Raw genomic sequence first — 18,997 nt, 5'->3', positions numbered from 1 at the left:
CTGCTGCCGCTGGGTCCTAAAGCCAGCCGGTTCCACAACGCCAGTGTGCAGGGGGTGGGGGGCGGGGGAGGAGAAGGGGGCGGAAGGTGGTCTGACACTATTAAGTAATTATAAGGGATCCCCCAAATAGATCATTAGTGACATGATGTTATCTCAGGAGTCCAGTGGAATGTTAACTGCTGAAAATTATACTGAAACATCCCCTTTTAATAAGCTCTGGTTATTCATTCATTTCTAGATATGTCCTCTACATCTTTTGACAGAAGACAGCAAAGCCACAGACAGGAAACATTTGGAGAAAGCAGGTGAGCAGACATGTGAGACAGGTTCAAAGGCCACCACCATTAGGCCTCGGAGATGCCAAAAACCTTTATCTAGAGGTTTAAATATCAGCACCCAATTTTAACACTCCCATGCTTAATTTTCTGAACTGGACAATTTAATGACCCAAGTGTCCCCTAATGACTGCTCTGGTCAGCCTAAGTGCCCCTCTGATGTGGCCTTAGGGCAAAAATAAGCACTTACCGTGTGTGCAAAGGCGAGGTGCCCCTTTTTAATTTACACTGCTTCCCCCGTGGAGTATGTGTACATCCCTGCATGGACCCTCATACAGTTATTTTGTTAATGTTGATTTAATAGTTTAGGTTCACTGTGAAGGTTAAAGCAGGGAGAGCTCTTGCTTGCTGATCACTGACTCCACCTCCCTCATGTGCATTACACGGTCACACAACAATCACAAAGTCACCTAAGTGAAAAACTTAAGTAAATTATTCTTATATAGTGTTGTAACAGTATAAATATATTGTTATATATACAACAAATTCTTCAATTCAACAAACAAGTTCGCAACAAACCCAAACTAATGTTCTGTAAATTATGACAAAATGAACACAGGAACCTGGGGAGACTTCCCATTTTTAATTTGCTTCATTTATGGGCCCCCTGATGGTTGTGGGGCCCTAACCAGCCATGCAATTCCTTTACGCCTCAAGCAAGTTTTGGGGCCTAGTGGAGTGAAACATATGCCCTCTGTAGTTATTGTTCAGTTTATTCTACAGTCTATATTTACTTCTTGACATTGATACATACATATTCATACAGTGCATTGGTTTATATAAAGCTCACTATGTACAGCACATGCTCATTTTATATATTTTGTGTAGGCACAGATGCTTGAGTACTTACAGTGTGGTAATGTGGTAAGTGCTTCATGTGTAGTGGTTGCAGCTGACTTTGCACACTTTGCACATTCCATTTTACAAACCTCAACTATTACAACTTATAGGTCCTTTATTCCAGTACACATGCAATGTGCACACTTTTGATTTTAGATTTCTAGTACTCTAGTTACTTACTCTTGAAATGACTGTCTTTAATTTGCTTATTCTTTGTGTATTTTTACACTGTTCAGGGATAAATCTAAAGTGTTCTCCTATTCAATTCTGATCTTTTTCACAGCAGACATTTTGACTTGTCAAACAGGTGTTACTAATAACATTTTTAATTGCTGCGTTGCCTTTCATTAATTGCTGGAGCAGAGCCATCATTAATGTTATTAGTTCCATCTGTGCCTCTACTGCTATGACAAGTCAAAATGCCTGCTGTGAAAAAGTTCAACAAATTTGATTTGTTTGGGAACAATAAAAAAGGTGGAGTGCTTTGATACTACGAGGCTCAAGATTTACATTTGCAAGATTTTTGCACAAAGCAGAACAACATGGATTGGACAAATTTGTGACAGGAAATTTTCAAAAATGGTGATGCTTATCAAGTAAACACATTAGTCATCCAAAACATAGAAGTTATTGTAGCAGTGTGTTATAACACTGGATGTTTGGTCAAGCTTTATCTTGCACTTTGCATTTGCATAACGGAAACTAATGAGAAACATGCACAAAAAGAAACCTGCAGTTAATGTTTTTGATAATGTTATTCAGCCAAAGTCAACTTGACTTCTTTTGTAACTCTAGTTTCCCCAGCTGTGAAACTTTTTGGATGTTGGAACCACTGTACTGTTCGTTCCTGTACTAGAGTTGTAGCTCTTCTCAGAAAATTATATAGACAACTGTACAACTGTGTAAAACCACAGAAAAATGACATGATTTTTGTACAATTCTTTTGCATGACAACAACACATTGACACTGCACTGAGAGAAATATGCAAAAGATGTTTTGTGACTTGGAGTGTGTACACTAATGCCATACTATTACACATTTCTTATTATCAAACCTGCCCAAATAAATGGGACTGGACAGGACTAAATCTGTATCAAAACGGATGTGAGAGTATGAAGCTAAATCCATAGAGCCTCATAGATTTTATCCTCTGAGCAGAGTCCTTTATCTGGCACTGCATCTCCGGTTCATTTCCTAGAGTGCAGCTAGAAACTGATATCAAATCTCATATCACTTTCATTCCATTAACCCTACAGCAGCAGCCCTACCACTGCAACCAGCATTTATCTATCCCATGCATGCCCACTAGACGGAGACACAGTGAGGTAAACGGTACAGGATGCCAGATGCAAGAGGGCTAAAGGCTCACAGAGCAAGTCCCTGTGGGGCAGATTGAGGGCATTTAGGGGCAAAGAGGAAGAGAGGAAATGTGTGTGCAGCAGGTGAATGTGGTTCACTGATCTGGAAGCAGAAGCGTCTCCTCTTTCTCATAGAGTCAATAATAGTGTGTGGTTCATCTGAGGACAGTGGCCGCAGCAGAGGGAAGATGATGCCTCATGATACCCACTGGTGGAAGCTCTCTGTCTCTTCCCAGAACACAGAGGAGGATGCTGATAGGTCAAAATGTCTTGAACTCATCTCACCAATATAGTTTTTCTCCACTGCCTGTGCCTGAAGCAACAGGGAAAAAGAAGGTCAGTTTGTTTTTGAATCAGATTTCTAGGTGAAGCAGGAAAGGGCAATGTTTTGTCTTAACTATTAGCAGGAAGTGTTTCTCTTTCTTCTGTTTATAAGAAGATGATAAGAAGAGCATTGTGTGGGACCAAACAAATCATTTACAGGCGTTTTATTTAGCACTTTAAACAATGTACTTGTCTTTTGGTTTATTAGAGTAAACTGAATTATTTAGAAATATTCATCATTTCATCTTATTCAGTATATTGTACCATGTTTTAAACCAGATGAGTTAGCAGTTCAACCCAGTATCAGTAAAGCCACTGAAGACCAGTCAAACTATTTTTTCTGGTCCTCTATTCTTTCCAGTTTAAACCATTGCATCTTTGTTAGCCTCGTTACTACAATTGTTGTATTACTGCACTGATTCTAAAGATTTTTGTCCCTTTTAATCACTTACTCCCAAATACATTTTCATCCTGACAGACATATGATATTGTCCAACAGCATGCTAGCTGACAAAAACACTGTCATATGTTAACGCTGGTGTTTTGCAGGGTGCAACTGTTGCATATAAGGAATTTATATGTATTTGCCCACTCACTTGTAGCTATGTTTTATGGGTAAAATATGATTTAAATAAGCTTGTGTTTGTACATAATTATTATTTTCTAATTATTTTTGGCACCTTATTTAATATTTTGCTTAAATTTTACTGTGTGATGTGTAAAATTAAAGGTAAAACAATAACAATTAAATAAATAGAGTAAGAATATATTTGAGGCCTTTAAACCCACTATCAGAGGCAGTAAAGCTGCTGCAACTAACAACAGTATACATATACCATACAGGAGCATGCTCATTAGAATTACAAGATTACAAAACGTGGCTCATGTCCACTTCGTCATAAAACAGTCACATATTAAGAAGTTTCACCTTCAGATTTTGTGCACTAATTATGCCTCTAGCGCATGTCTGTTCACCAGATCTTCTCTCCGTGTTTATGGTGGAGGAATTTTAAGACCAATCAGAGGCGGTTGCTAGGCGGACCAGGATGGCCCTGCCAATCAGTGTTTTTCAAATGTTTGCTGACGTAGGTCGTCATTGGTTGCGACGTGTCTCGTCATTGGCCACTACCTTGTTGGGAGGAGCGCCGAGGGGCGGAGAAACGAAGTAGGAAAACCTATTTTAACCAAGTTTGAGCCGTTACCTCTGTTTGCCAGTACTGTGTGGAAACGTTGGTACCGTGGAGGCCTGGATGCTAAAACAAACTCTGGAGCGGCTTTTTGTCGTTTATGAAGAGGTTTGGATGCTAAAACAAACTCTGGAGCTGTTTTTTCGTCGAACACGATTGAGACTGGACGCTGAACACACCTACGGCGCGAAGGTAAGGCAGACAGTTAGCGGTAGCGTTAGCATCAACGTTATCGGAGAGTGTTAGCATTAGCAACGAGCGTTAGCATGAGCATTACCTGTAATGATTTTTTAAAATTCCATTTCGGTCATTTATATCGCGTGGGTGAGAGTGTGTTCGTGTTTGTGTGACTAAAGCGTCCCTGACGTGAGTTGTCGAGGGTGGGAACTGTTTAGTTATCTGTTTGTCCGTTTCCAATTCCGTTTGCATCTCTTTACAATTACTTTACAGACATTTTATGGCTTTGTAATTTTGTGCTCCAGCATGGTCATTTTAAGTAAATGTATGGCGGATTATCATGTCGATGTGGTCATTTTCAGATTCAGATTCGGCGTTATTTATCCCAGAGGACATTCTGTTTAGTCATTTGTGTCTCTACATGGTGGTATTGCAGAGTTTTGTGCCCATTCCAGGTCATTTAACATTTCTTTGTGGCCATTTTGTGTTTCAGTGTGGCAGTTAAGCACCTCATTGTGATCATTTTGGGACTCTTTGTCATTTTTGTGTGTCTTTGGAACTTTTTGGCAGTAATCTATCCATAGCCATCCATTGATCCTCTGTCGTGAATATTATTGATTAGAAAACAGTTTGTGGTGACTTGAGATTTTATCGAGCTCGGTTTGGTGTTACATACAAGTTTGAAAACTACATTTTAACTTTGTGTTCCCCCTCAAGTTTTAAGCCTCAAGAGTAGGCCACAATGTATGAGCTGAGATTGTTAGAAATTATTATAACAACTCTTTTTAGAATTAAAAAAGAAAAATAAAACGCTGATATTTTGTTCTGACTTTTCCGACGTCTGGGGTTGACGTCTGTCCACCTATGATTTTTCAGAGACCTACAACACTTGTAGTTGAACTATTCTCTTAATTTAGTTATTAATTAAGTTATTTGTGTTGTGCTGTACTTGTTTTCCAGGTTTACTGGTTCAGCTGCTGCAGCCTGGACAGAAACACCAGATCTCAGCAAACAAACCAAACAGGTATGTGTCCTAAAGATTTACCCAGTTTGAAAAAAAAAAAAAAAAAATGTGTCCATGAGCTGAATTATTAATGTTAGTAGTAGTGATATTGTTTAAATCCTTGGTATTTAATGACTTTACTATTGAATATAATAATAATTGATTAATCATGTTTACAAATTGTCAGAAAATAGTACTAGTTATGATAATTTTTAAATCTCAAAATAGTTTTGAGTTAATTTTCTGCCTGTGGACTGAAGTATACTTAAAAGTACAAGTTAAAACCCTGCTTTCAAAAATTTACATAGGTGAAAGTTATTATTAATAATATACATTATTAATATACATAACGGTAATATACATGATTCCTCCAGTGATTAGTTGACAGACAATTCATATAGAAATGTAAGATTTAAGATAATCATTCTAGTGATTTTTTCCCAAATATTTATTGTTATTGATTCTTAAAGATGTGATGCTTTTTCTTGTCATATGTGACAGTAAACAGCCTATTTTCTGAGACACTCCTCTAATGTTTGGAAAATGTTCTGGTTCAGCTGTAATGTTGAATATTTATCTCTGTTTTCATGGTTAAACTGTTGTTGAGGAATAGGTCATAGTGTATTGAACTTTCTCCTTTCTATATTTCTCTTTTTATTTCCTCCAGTTGTCACCATTTCATCCACAATCAAAGAGTCTTCGTACAATGAAGAAGTTCTTTGAGACCAGGACAGAGGCATCCAGGTAATTCACAAACGGTTTACATTAACTGTCCAACACGGAGCACTGATATTAAACTGTTTATGGTCAGTAATCAATCTTCAGTCGGAAGAGTTTGATTTGTCACAAAAGACCTCATTCATTATTAAAATTTATTTGCATAGTTCTTGAATATACAGTTCAAAGAAAATAAAGAATTTAAATGTCAGCTCTCGGTCTCCCTCTCCTTTGCACTTGCTCCTTCTCCCTCTTTCTCTCTCCGTCTTTCTCCCTCGCTCTCTTAAGCCTGGCTCACACCAACAGATTTTTAAAATCTTGCCAGAAGTAGAAAATGTGAGAGACCACACACATGACGACAAATAATATCAGATTTCACAGTTTTGTTTTTATAGTGTGATGTGCTGAGAGACCAACACAATTACACTCTGTTATTTTGCTTAATTTTAGCTTCTATCAACCAAATTTACCCCAAATTTTGACTGACTTTGGAGGGAAAAACATTTCTATCCACTGTTGTGTGAATATCAGGAGCTGCTGGAGTCAGTTCTCCAGTCAGAGCAGCTTCTTCTGTCTTTGGGTATAAAGCAAATTTAACTCCAACCAGTTTGTCCCCACTCTGGTTTCTTTGTAGATTCCATGTCTTTTACTTACTATCTTTAGACTGTTTGAAGTTCAATACCCAGAAACTTTGTGCGCTTTTATTTTGTTGTGTTAAAAGTCACATCTTTATATTCATGTTTGTTGTGTTTTTCTCCACAGGACTCAAACTTGAACCATTAAATCACAGCAAGAAGAGACAGATGTGAAGACATTTCTAGAAGGTCAGTGTTAGTTTATTCTTTTCAATCTGACTCTGTCATTATCTCAGCTGTAGTTTGACTCTTGTCTGGAACAATTAGCAACAAATTAAAGCTTCTGTAATTTATCCATTGTGATTAGTATTAATTAGTATTTTTCAACAATTTAGCTGCCAAAAATAAATTAAGAAAATATGGAAAACAGAAAATATAAAACTTAGTTTAGAATACAAACCCTTTTAATAAATAGTTAGAAATAAGTATAGAACTTTGAAATAATTTGAAGTGGAAATCATTTAAATATTAAGTATAAAACCAGCTTTCAAAAAAATTGTATAAAAAATAAATTTAAAACCTTTAAAAATACATTTAAATACATCCTTAAATTAACAGTAACATCTCAAACCCTAAAGGAATAGGTCTAAAAATAAGGTTAAAACCTTTAAATGTTCAACCTTTTAAGTCAGTTAATTCAGAGATTTGTCTATAAAAGCATTATTTATGTTAGAAAATACTGGTTTAAGTGAAGCAGTCACACACTTATTGCCATAACAGCATACTAGTTGATGTTTTAAGAAACTTCAGTAATATGACTGCATAAACAATGCAACTTGTTTCTTGAGTTCTTGAAGACAGGACATTTGATCAAAAACAAAAAGCTCCAGTGGCTCAAACATGTACGAAATAGGATGCTAGCAGGGAGCTAACAGGATGCTAACTGTCACTGAGTGGGTGTGGTTTCAGCTCCTTATTTCTTCATAATTTTGAAACATAATTTTATATATTTGCTAATTTTTTAAACCATTCAAATTTAGCTGTGTGGTCAATTGCACATTTTACTGTGGTGTGACTAACTCAGAACGCTATTAATGTAACTGCTTTACACAGATTTGAAAAGTAAATATATCAAAAACCTTTAAAAATAGGTTATTAAGTATGAAACCTGTACATAATAAATTTAGAATCTTAAAAAATGTCTAAACAAAAAGTATTAAACCCATAAAAAGTTAAGTACAGTTAAAGTTAAGTAGTCTAAAAAAACAAGTATAAAGCCTTTAAATATTTAGTTAAAACCTTTAAAAAATATAGTGTAGTAAAACATAAATATGAAACTTCTTGAAAATTAATCAAAAAAACCCAAAACAGGTCTAAAAATTAAAACATGAGAATGATTAATTTTTTAGCAGGTTTACAGGTTTAGAGAGTGAATCATTTTATTCCAGACCAACATTTTAAACAGATTTAACGAATCACAGCAAAGGTAATGACAGACATTTGACCACAAGGAAACACTAGAGCTGGTTACAGTTAGATTTAATGTAGTTATGAGCACAATTTCCAAAGATGTCTACAAAGCATGTTTGTGATCATTTAACTACTTAGGATACAAATATTAAATAGTTGTATCATAATCCATTGAACGTTCTTAAAGGTGTTTAATTAAGTCTTTTGAAAATGTGCCCATGACTACATTACAAATTGTAGAGAAAAACAAAGTGTTTCCACTTGAACAATAACTGTTTGTTTATAGCAGTTAGATGGTGGAGGTCTTTTATCTAATTAACAGCTTCTTAACACTTTTGTTTTCTTTCATCCACTTCAGGTCTTCAGCTGCTCTCATCTTCTCCTGCAGAGACAAGAACGTCACAGAAACTGATCAGTAAATCTACATATTTATATGAGAGACTGTCCTGACATTTTTCGATGTTTTTATGCTTTGTAGGTTAGGTTAGATTTTCGTTTGGATATTTTGCTATTTCAAAACAGTGCAATACCAGTACTCAAATCCAATCTACTACTGTGTACATAGTCCTGTTTATACTGTACATATTAGTACAAACTGTAGTATATTAGTATAACTTGTATATATTATTACATATTGTTTTAGATCTTGTCTTTTTTTATATATATATAATGCCCTTTTCTACTATACTATGTTGCAACAGCTTACTCAAATAAATACTTCTGAACACTGGATATTTGGCTGGTCTGTTTAATATTGTATGAAAGTGAATATTTCTAGCCAGAGGTTAGGGTTAGGGTTAGGGTTATGGCTTTTAGTAGTAGTCAAATATAGAGAAGCTCAACTCAAAAGTGATACTGTGATGTTCTGATGGTATACTATGACATTTTTTGACCATTTTCATGCCTTACTAATAATCTATGACATTTTTTGACACCTTACTAATCTATGACATTTTTTGATGATTTTTGAAGACTTACTATACTATGACATTTTTTGACACCTTACTAATACTATGACATTTTTTGATGATTTTTGAAGACTTACTATACTATGACATTTTTTGATGATTTTTGAAGACTTACTATACTATGACATTTTTTGACACCTTACTAATCTATGACATTTTTTGATGATTTTTGAAGACTTACTATACTATGACATTTTTTGATGATTTTTGAAGACTTACTATACTATGACATTTTTTGACCATTTTCATGCTTACTAATATCTATGACATTTTTTGACACCTTACTATACTATGACATTTTTTGACATTTTGAACTTACTATCTATGACATTTTTTGATGATTTTTGAACTTACTATACTATGACATTTTTTGACACCTTACTAATCTATGACATTTTTTGATTACTTATTTGAATTTTTGACACCTTACTATACTATGACATTTTTTTTTGATGATTTTTGAAGACTTACTATACTATGACATTTTTGATTTTGAATCTTACTATCTATGACATTTTTATGTTTTTGACACCTTACTATACTATGACATTTTTTGATATTTTTGACACCTTGACTTACTATACTATGACATTTTTTGATGATTTTTGACATCTTTTGAAGACTTACTATACTATGACATTTTTTGATGATTTTTGAAGACTTACTATACTATGACATTTTTTGATGATTTTGAAGACTTACTATACTATGACATTTTTTGACATTTTGAGCTTACTATACTATGACATTTTTTGACATTTTTTGACACCTTACTATACTATGACATTTTTTGACATTTTTTGACACCTTACTATACTATGACATTTTTTGACACCTTTACTATACTATGACATTTTTTGATGATTTTTGAAGACTTACTATACTATGACATTTTTTGATGATTTTTGAAGACTTACTATACTATGACATTTTTTGATGATTTTTTGAAGACTTACTATACTATGACATTTTTTGACATTTTTTGACACTTACTATACTATGACATTTTTTGACATTTTTGACACTTACTATACTATGACATTTTTTGACACCTTACTATACTATGACATTTTTTGATGATTTTTGAAGACTTACTATACTATGACATTTTTTTGATGATTTTTGAAGACTTACTATACTATGACATTTTTTTGATATTTTTTTGACTTTATACTATGACATTTTTGACATTTTTTGACACCTTACTATACTATGACATTTTTTGATGATTTTTGACACCTTACTATACTATGACATTTTTTGATGATTTTTGAAGACTTACTATACTATGACATTTTTTGACATTTTTTGACACCTTACTATACTATGACATTTTTTGACACCTTACTATACTATGACATTTTTTGATGATTTTTGGACTTACTATACTATGACATTTTTTGATGATTTTTGACACCTTACTAATACTATGACATTTTTTGATGACATTTTTGACACGCTTACTATACTATGACATTTTTTGACATTTTTTGACACCTTACTATACTATGACATTTTTTGAATTTTTGACATTTTTGAATTGACACTTACTATACTATGACATTTTTTGACATTTTTTGACCTTACTATACTATGACATTTTTTGACGACCTTACTATACTATGACATTTTTTGATGATTTTTGAAGACTTACTATACTATGACATTTTTTGACATGCATTTTTGACATGACCTTACTATACTATGACATTTTTTGATGATTTTTGACACCTTACTATACTATGACATTTTTTGATGCATTTTTGACAGACTTACTATACTATGACATTTTTTGATGATTTTTGAAGACTTACTATACTATGACATTTTTTGACATGATTTTTTGAAGACCTTACTATACTATGACATTTTTTGACAACACTTACTATACTATGACATTACATTTTTGACATTACTTTACATGACACCTTACTATACTATGACATTTTTTGACTTTATACTATACTTTTTTGATGATTTTTGAAGACTTACTATACTATGACATTTTTTGACACTTTTTACTATACTATGACATTTTTTGATGATTTTTGACACTTACTATACTATGACATTTTTTGATTTTTTTACTATGACATTTTTTGATGATTTTTGAAGACTTACTATACTATGACATTTTTTGATGATTTTTGAAGACTTACTATACTATGACATTTTTTGAGATTTTTTGACACCTTACTATACTATGATTTTTTTTTTTTTTTTTATGATTTTTTGAACCTTACTATACTATGACATTTTTTGATGATTTTTGAAGACTTACTATACTATGACATTTTTTTTTTTGACTTTTTATTTTTGACACCTTACTATACTATGACATTTTTTGACACTTTATCTATTTTTTTTTTACTATCTATGACATTTTTTGATGATTTTTGACACCTTACTAATCTATGACATTTTTTGATGATTTTCATGCCTTACTATACTATGACATTTTTTGACACCTTACTATACTATGACATTTTTTGATGATTTTTGACACCTTACTATATCTATGACATTTTTTGATGATTTTTGCAGACTTACTATACTATGACATTTTTTGACATTTTCATCTTACTATACTATGACATTTTTTGATTTTTGAACTTACTATACTATGCATTTTTGACACCTTACTATACTATGACATTTTTTGACATTTTGACACCTTACTATACTATGACATTTTTTGACACCTTACTATATCTATGACATTTTTTGATGATTTTTGACACCTTACTAATCTATGACATTTTTTGAGCAATTTTCATGCCTTACTATACTATGACATTTTTTGACCGTTTTTGATGCCATACTATACTATGACATTTTTTGACCGTTTTTGACCCTTTACTATACTATGACATTTTTTGAGTAATTTTCATACGTTAATATACTATGACATTTTTTGACCATTTTCATGCCTTACTATACTATGACATTTTTTTATGATTTTTGAAGCCATACTATACTATGACATTTTTTGACACCATACTAATCTATGACATTTTTTGACCGTTTTTGACGCCATACTATATTATGACATTTTTTGAGTAATTTTCATACCTTACTATACTATGACATTTTTTGGTGTTTTTTGACCCCTTACTATATACCATGACATTTTTTGACCATTTTCATGTCATATTTTTACTTCTAATTTGGATTACTATTATTTCTGCATAGCTTTTACTGATTTATTGATTAGTTTTACTCTTACCTGTAGTATTACATTACTTTTAGCATTACATAAAACTTACTACTTTCTTGTTACATTTTACTTCAAAATTTACAGATTCAATTCAATTCAATTCAAATCTATTTTGTTTGTATAGCGCAGATAACTTCTACTATTGGAACTACATTCAGTAACAGATTACATTGACTATTACATCTTACTTCTGATATTGGTCATTACTTTTACATTACTTCTATTAATACAAATTACTTAAACATTATTTTTATATTGCACATTACTTCTATTTTTACACTTCTGATATACTGAATACTGAACATAAACAGTTTAATGTCACTGCTCTGTGTTGGACAGTTGATGTAAAGTTGTTTGTGAATTACCTGGAGGCCTCTGTCCTGGTCTCAAAGAACTTCTTCATTGTACAAAGACTCCTGCAATCGTGGACTACGTCTCTGTGATCGCGGACAATGTCTCTGAGATTATGGACAAAGTCTCTGTGATCATGGACAATGACTTTGTGATCGTGGACGATGTCTCTGAGATCATAGACACTGTCTCTGTGATCATCGGCAATGTCTCCATGATCGCGGGCAATGCCGTCAAATCGGTGACCCCCGTCTCCGCCGATTCTATCGCAAGGTCTCTACGAAGCATGGGACAATGTCTCTGATCATGGACAACGTCTCTCTCGTCTTTGACAAGGTCTCTGCAATCACGGACAATGTTTTTGATCATTGACGATGTCTCCCTCATCCTCAACAATGTCTCTCCGATCATGGACCATGTCTCAGCGATTGTGGACGACATCTCTGTGAGCGTGGACAATGTCTTGGACAAAGTGGTGACACCTGGAGGAAATCAAAGAGAAACATACAAAGGAAAATGATCAATACACTACTACCTATTCCTCATTAACAGTTTAACCATGAAAACACATAAATATTCAACATTACAGCTGAACCAGAACATTAGAGGAACAAACATTAGAGGCTGTTTCAGAAAATCAACAGTTGACTGTCATCACCTCCTGAAGAACCAACAACAACAAATATTTGGGAAAAATTCAAATGATTATTGATTATGTGTCTATCAACTAATCACTTAGGCAATGTGTGTTACTGTGAACTGCACAACAATAATAAACACTATCAGTTATTTTTTGAATGCAGGATTTTAACTTGTGTTATTATACCTCAGTAAAAAGTCTGAGTATTTCTTCCACCACAGACATATACAGAATCATTATTTCACATTTCAACCTTCTTCTTATTAACACGTATTTAAAATGTCTTTGTTTTGTGTTGTTTTCATTTAACGAATAACAACCAAATCTATAAAGGTCTTAACAGCAGCTTATGTGAAAACCTTTCAGTAAATAAGGTTGTTATAAACTGTGAAGATATTTTTTAAAATCACCCCCTGACCAACAGTTAAAATGAACACCCTTATGAACAACTCACTCCCAATATTTTATTGCAGAATTGAAAGTTTTGTATGGTGTAATCTAATGTGTCTAGCACATACACACAATTAAGAATTTCTGATCATGTAGGATCAAACTGAAGATATTTTTCAATCCCATTTTGACTGATCCTTAACAAATAACATTTCACATTTTTATGCCTTTCTATACTATGCCATTTTTGACGTCTTACTATAACAAGTCATTTTTACTGCTATTTTGGATTACTATTACTTCTGCATTGCTTTTATATTACTGATTACTTTTACTGTTACCTCTTGCATTACGTTACTGTTACCATTACATAATACTTTTCTTATTACATATTACTTCTAAATTTACAGATAACTTTTACTGTTGCAAATTACATCTAGTAAGAGATTACTTTGACTATTACATCTTACTTCTAATATTGCTCATTACTTTTACATTACTTCTATTAATGAGGATTACTTGTATGTTATTCTTATATTGCACACTTCTGATATACTGAATACTGAACATAAACAGTTTAATGTCAGTGCTCTGTGTTGGACAGTTGATGTAAAGCTGTTTGTGAATTACCTGGAGGCCTCTGTCCTGGTCTCAAAGAACTTCTTCATTGTACAAAGACTCCTGCGATAGAGGACTACGTCTCTGTGATCGCGGACAATGTCTCTGAGATTATGGACAAAGTCTCTGTGATCATGGACAATGACTTTGTGATCGTGGATGATGTCTCTGAGATCATAGACGCTGTCTCTGTGATCATCGACAATGTCTCCATGATCGCGGGCAATGCCGTCAAATCGGTGACCCCCGTCTCCGCCGATTCTATCGCAAGGTCTCTACGAAGCATGGGACAATGTCTCTGATCATGGACAACGTCTCTCTCGTCTTTGACAAGGTCTCTGTGATCATGGACAATGTTTTTGATCATTGACGATGTCTCCCTCATCCTCAACAATGTCTCTCCGATCATGGACGAAGTCTCTGCAATCGTGGATGATGTCGTTGACAAAGTGGTGACACCTGGAGGAAATCAAAGAGAGACATATAAAGGAAAATGATCAATACACTGCTACCTATTTTTCATCAACAGTTTAAACATGAAAACACATAAATATTCAACATTACAGCTGAACCAGAACATTTGATGGCTTTACATGCCTTACTATACCATGACATTTTAGTATAATAAGAAACATATCATGGCCTTTTTCAATGACATTTTTAAGGACATACTGTTGTACTTTTTTAATGACATACTATTGTATATTCTATGCTATGACATTTTTTGACATTTTTATGCCTTACAAACTACATCTAGTAATAGATTACATTGACTGTTACATCTTACTTCTGATATTGCTAATTACTTTTACATTTCTTCTATTAATATATATTGCTTATACATTATTTTTATATTGCAGATTACTTCTATCATTACACTTTTTTGATATACTGAAAACTCAACAGAAACAATTTAATGTCACTGCTCTGTCTTGGACAGTTGATATAAAGCTGTTTGTGAATTACCTGGAGGCCTCTGTCCCGGTCTCAAAGAACTTCTTCAGTGTACAAAGACTCTGTGATCGTGGACTACGTCTCTGTGATCGCGGACAGTGTCTCTGAGATTATGGACAAAGTCTCTGTGATCATGGACAATGACTTTGTGATCGTGGACGATGTCTCTGAGATCATAGACGCTGTCTCTGTGATCATCAACAATGTCTCCATGATCGCGGGCAATGCCGTCAAATCGGTGACCCCCGTCTCCGCCGATTCTATCGCAAGGTCTCTACGAAGCATGGGACAATGTCTCTGATCATGGACAACGTCTCTCATCTGAGTCCTGGATCACGGACAATGTCTCTGATCGTGGACGATGTCTCCCTCATCCTCAACAATGTCTCTCCGATCATGGACGAAGTCTCTGCGATCGTGGACGACATCTCTGTGATCGTGGACGATGTCTTGGACAAAGTGTCGACACCTGGAGGAAATCAAAGAGAAACATACAAAGGAAAATGATCAATACATCACTACCTATTTCTCATCAACAGTTTAAACTTGAAAACACAAATATTCAACATTACAGCTGAACCAGAACATTTTCCAAACATTGGAGGGCTGTTTCAGAAAATGAACAATTGACCTAATGAGGAACCAACAACAAATACTTGGGAAAATGTAAAATGATTATTAATTGTGTGTCTATCAACTAATCACCGGAGCAATGGTGTTACTGAGAACTGCACAACAATAATAAACACTGTCAGTTAAGTAACTCTTTGAATGCAGGATTTTAACTTGTGTTGTTTATTATACTTCAGTAAAGTCTGAGTATTTCTTCCACCAGAGGCAGGTCACATACAGAATCATTATTTCATACTTCAACCTTTGACAGTTTACTATGGTATGACATTTTTGTGACAGTTTTTGAGGCCTTACTAAAGAGTGCTCTGTGTTGGACAGTTGATATAAAGCTGTTTGTGAATTACCTGGAGGCCTCTGTCTTTGTCTGAAAGAACTTCTTCATTGTATGAAGACTCTCTGTGATCGCGGACAATGTCTCTGAGATTATGGACAAAGTCTCTGTGATCGTGCACAATGTCTTTGTGATCGTGGACGATGTCTCTGAGATCATAGACGGTGTCTCTGTGATCATCGACAATGTCTCCATGATCGCGGGCAATGCCGTCAAATCGGTGACCCCCGTCTCCGCCGATTCTATCGCAAGGTCTCTACGAAGCATGGGACAATGTCTCTGATCATGGACAACGTCTCTCTCGTCTTTGACAAGGTCTCTGCAATCACGGACAATGTCTTTGATCATTGACGATGTCTCCCTCATCCTCAACAATGTCTCTCCGATCATGGACCATGTCTCAGCGATTGTGGACGACATCTCTGTGAGCGTGGACGATGTCTTGGACAAAGTGGTGACACCTGGAGGAAATCAAAGAGAAACATACAAAGGAAAATGATCAATACACTACCTACCTATTCCTCATCAACAGTTTAACCATGAAAACACATAAATATTCAACATTACAGCTGAACCAGAACATTTAACAAACAGAAAGCTGTTTCAGAAAATGAGCAGTTGACTGTCATCACATCCTGAAGAACCAACAACAACAAATATTTGGGGGAAAGTAAAGAGATTATTAAATGTGTGTCTTATCAACTAATCACTGAAGCAAACATGTATGTTACTGCGAACTGCACAGCAATAATAAACACTATCAGTTAAGTAAATTTCTGAATGCAGGATTTTAACTTGTGTTATTTATTATACTTTGATAAAAAGTCTGAGTATTTCTTCCACCACAGTCAGTCACATACAGACCCTTTTCTTATTAACACATATTTGAAATGTCTTTGTTTTGTATTGTTTTCGCTTGATGCATAACAACCAAATTTACCATGGTCTTAACAGTAGCTTATGTGAAAATATTTAAGTAAATAAATGTAGAACTGGTTGTTAAATACTGTAAAGATATTTTTAAAACCATCCTCTGACCAACAGTTAAAATTAACACACTTATGAAGCACTCACAAGACATTTCACAATGCACCTGCATTGTGTTGCATTATGTGACTTTTAGTCAAATAAAAGACTCTTTCCAGTTACATCAAGTTTCTTAAAAATAAAAATCATTCTTGTGAGCTGACTGTATCATCACACCTCTAATAGATATTAATCATTATAGCTGAACCAGAACATTCTCCAATTAGAACTCCATTAGGACTGTTTCAGAAAATGAGCTGCTTACTGGCACATGACAGGAAAAAGCATCACGTCCTTAAGAACCAACAACAAAGTAACTAAAATGTTTGAGGCTCACACTTGTGAAGGAGCAAAGAGTTAAACTTTTCAAGCTTGAATTTAACATATAACTGAGCTCAATCAAGTATCTCATCACTAATATATACAATGGTGGATCAATAGGTAGCTATGGACAGATTGCTGCCACAAATCTACAAACAAAAACGACAGACAAAAAAAATGAGACGCAAAACAATCACAATGAGATGCTTAACTGCCAAAATAAGACAAAAAATGCCATCAAGAAATGATCAGGACTGGACACAGAACTACAGAACCGCAGTAAGAACAACCGTAAATAGATGTAAAAGAAGTAAAGACGCAAAATGATCACAACGACATGATAATCAGACAGACAGAATACTAAACAGTTACCTTGAACACCACTCATGCCGAATAAAAACGACGACAAGCAGGACAAACCCCCTAATGCATCCTTAAAAGATATGGCTAATGCTAATGCTCGTCGCTAATGGTAACGCTGACATCCAGGTAGAAGCAATATGATACAAAACGACCAGAGAGAGGAGAGAGACAAAACGATGGCAACGACATGATAGACTGTTTGTTGTTGTAACCGACTTTACTCACCTTAAAAACACTTAAACGTATCCTCAACTGCCAGTCCTCCGTGATGCATCTTGGCAGCAGTCACGGGACGCCATGACGCCAACTTAAATATCCATCTGCCTTCACTGTCAAGTTGAAATACATTGCCGATGATTCAGTGTGATCACAGGTCCAGTAATCATGTGTAATGCTAACGTGGAATGATAGGTTCAAATAAAACACGCCACGATGAATAAACGTTGTACAAATTTAAGCTAAGCGGAGCTAACTTATTAGCTAAAGCTCCTGAAAACTGCCTCCTCTTAGACACTATCTTACTTATCTCACAGTGGACGTGAAGGCAGGAGGAAAACAAATCACTGCCACTAATGTATCCGAGGGCTGTGAGCTGCACCTGTGCTTATTAAGTTTATAAAATAACAACTACTGATGAGACGTTTGAGGCCGAGTCGTGTAGTGTGAAAATGCGTGCCGGACGACAGACCGCTTTGAGAAAAGCACATGATCTATGACGAAATGGCATTCGCATGCGCTGACAACTCGTGAATCTTCACCACCTTTAAACAGCTGTAAACACCTTTAATTCTTATCAGTCTGCCTCTATCATTATCTCAACTGATCCTTTTACGGTTTAAAACACGGAACAAATTTAATATTAATTAGTATTTTTCTACAATGCAGCTGCAAAAAATAATAAGCATAAAACTTAAAATGTATGTATGAAATGGTGTGTTAGATTATTAGATTGGCCAGTGAGAATTTTAATTGCCATATTGTTCATGCAGGCATTTTAGATTTCATCCGCCACATCCTCCTATTAATTCTTATCTGAAGACAGGGTTTAGTCTCCAGAACAGATGAGGTAGGGACACTCAGTTTTGGTTAGGAAAGCATGCCCTCATCTGAGAAGAAAAGAAGGTCAGAAAGTGTTCTGTTAAAAGAGCCACTGAATTTAGTAATAAAACCATAAATGATGCAAACAGTAGGCATTTTG

General features: G+C 34.6%; 2 long non-coding RNA genes across 2 annotated transcripts; one reads left to right on the top strand and one right to left on the bottom strand.

Moving 5' to 3' along the window:
- Positions 1–3,958: 3,958 nt before the first annotated feature.
- Positions 3,959–8,703, top strand: LOC108901995 (uncharacterized). Its single transcript, XR_001963990.2, has 5 exons — positions 3,959–4,237; positions 5,183–5,246; positions 5,893–5,969; positions 6,705–6,766; positions 8,346–8,703. It is a non-coding gene; the product is annotated as an uncharacterized LOC108901995 (long non-coding RNA).
- LOC127143591 (uncharacterized) lies at positions 8,161–15,429 on the bottom strand. The gene is made up of 4 exons (XR_007815155.1): positions 15,138–15,429; positions 14,184–14,630; positions 12,538–13,005; positions 8,161–8,369 (listed from the first exon to the last, which is right to left on the bottom strand). It is a non-coding gene; the product is annotated as an uncharacterized LOC127143591 (long non-coding RNA).
- Between the last annotated feature and the right edge of the window lie 3,568 nt (positions 15,430–18,997).

The sequence above is a fragment of the Lates calcarifer genome, linkage group LG19 (assembly GCF_001640805.2).
Source record: "Lates calcarifer isolate ASB-BC8 linkage group LG19, TLL_Latcal_v3, whole genome shotgun sequence".
NCBI classification, from domain to species: Eukaryota; Metazoa; Chordata; class Actinopteri; family Centropomidae; genus Lates; species Lates calcarifer.
The sequence above is the reverse complement of the archived record's forward strand: the minus strand, read 5'-3'. Positions and strand labels throughout refer to the sequence as shown.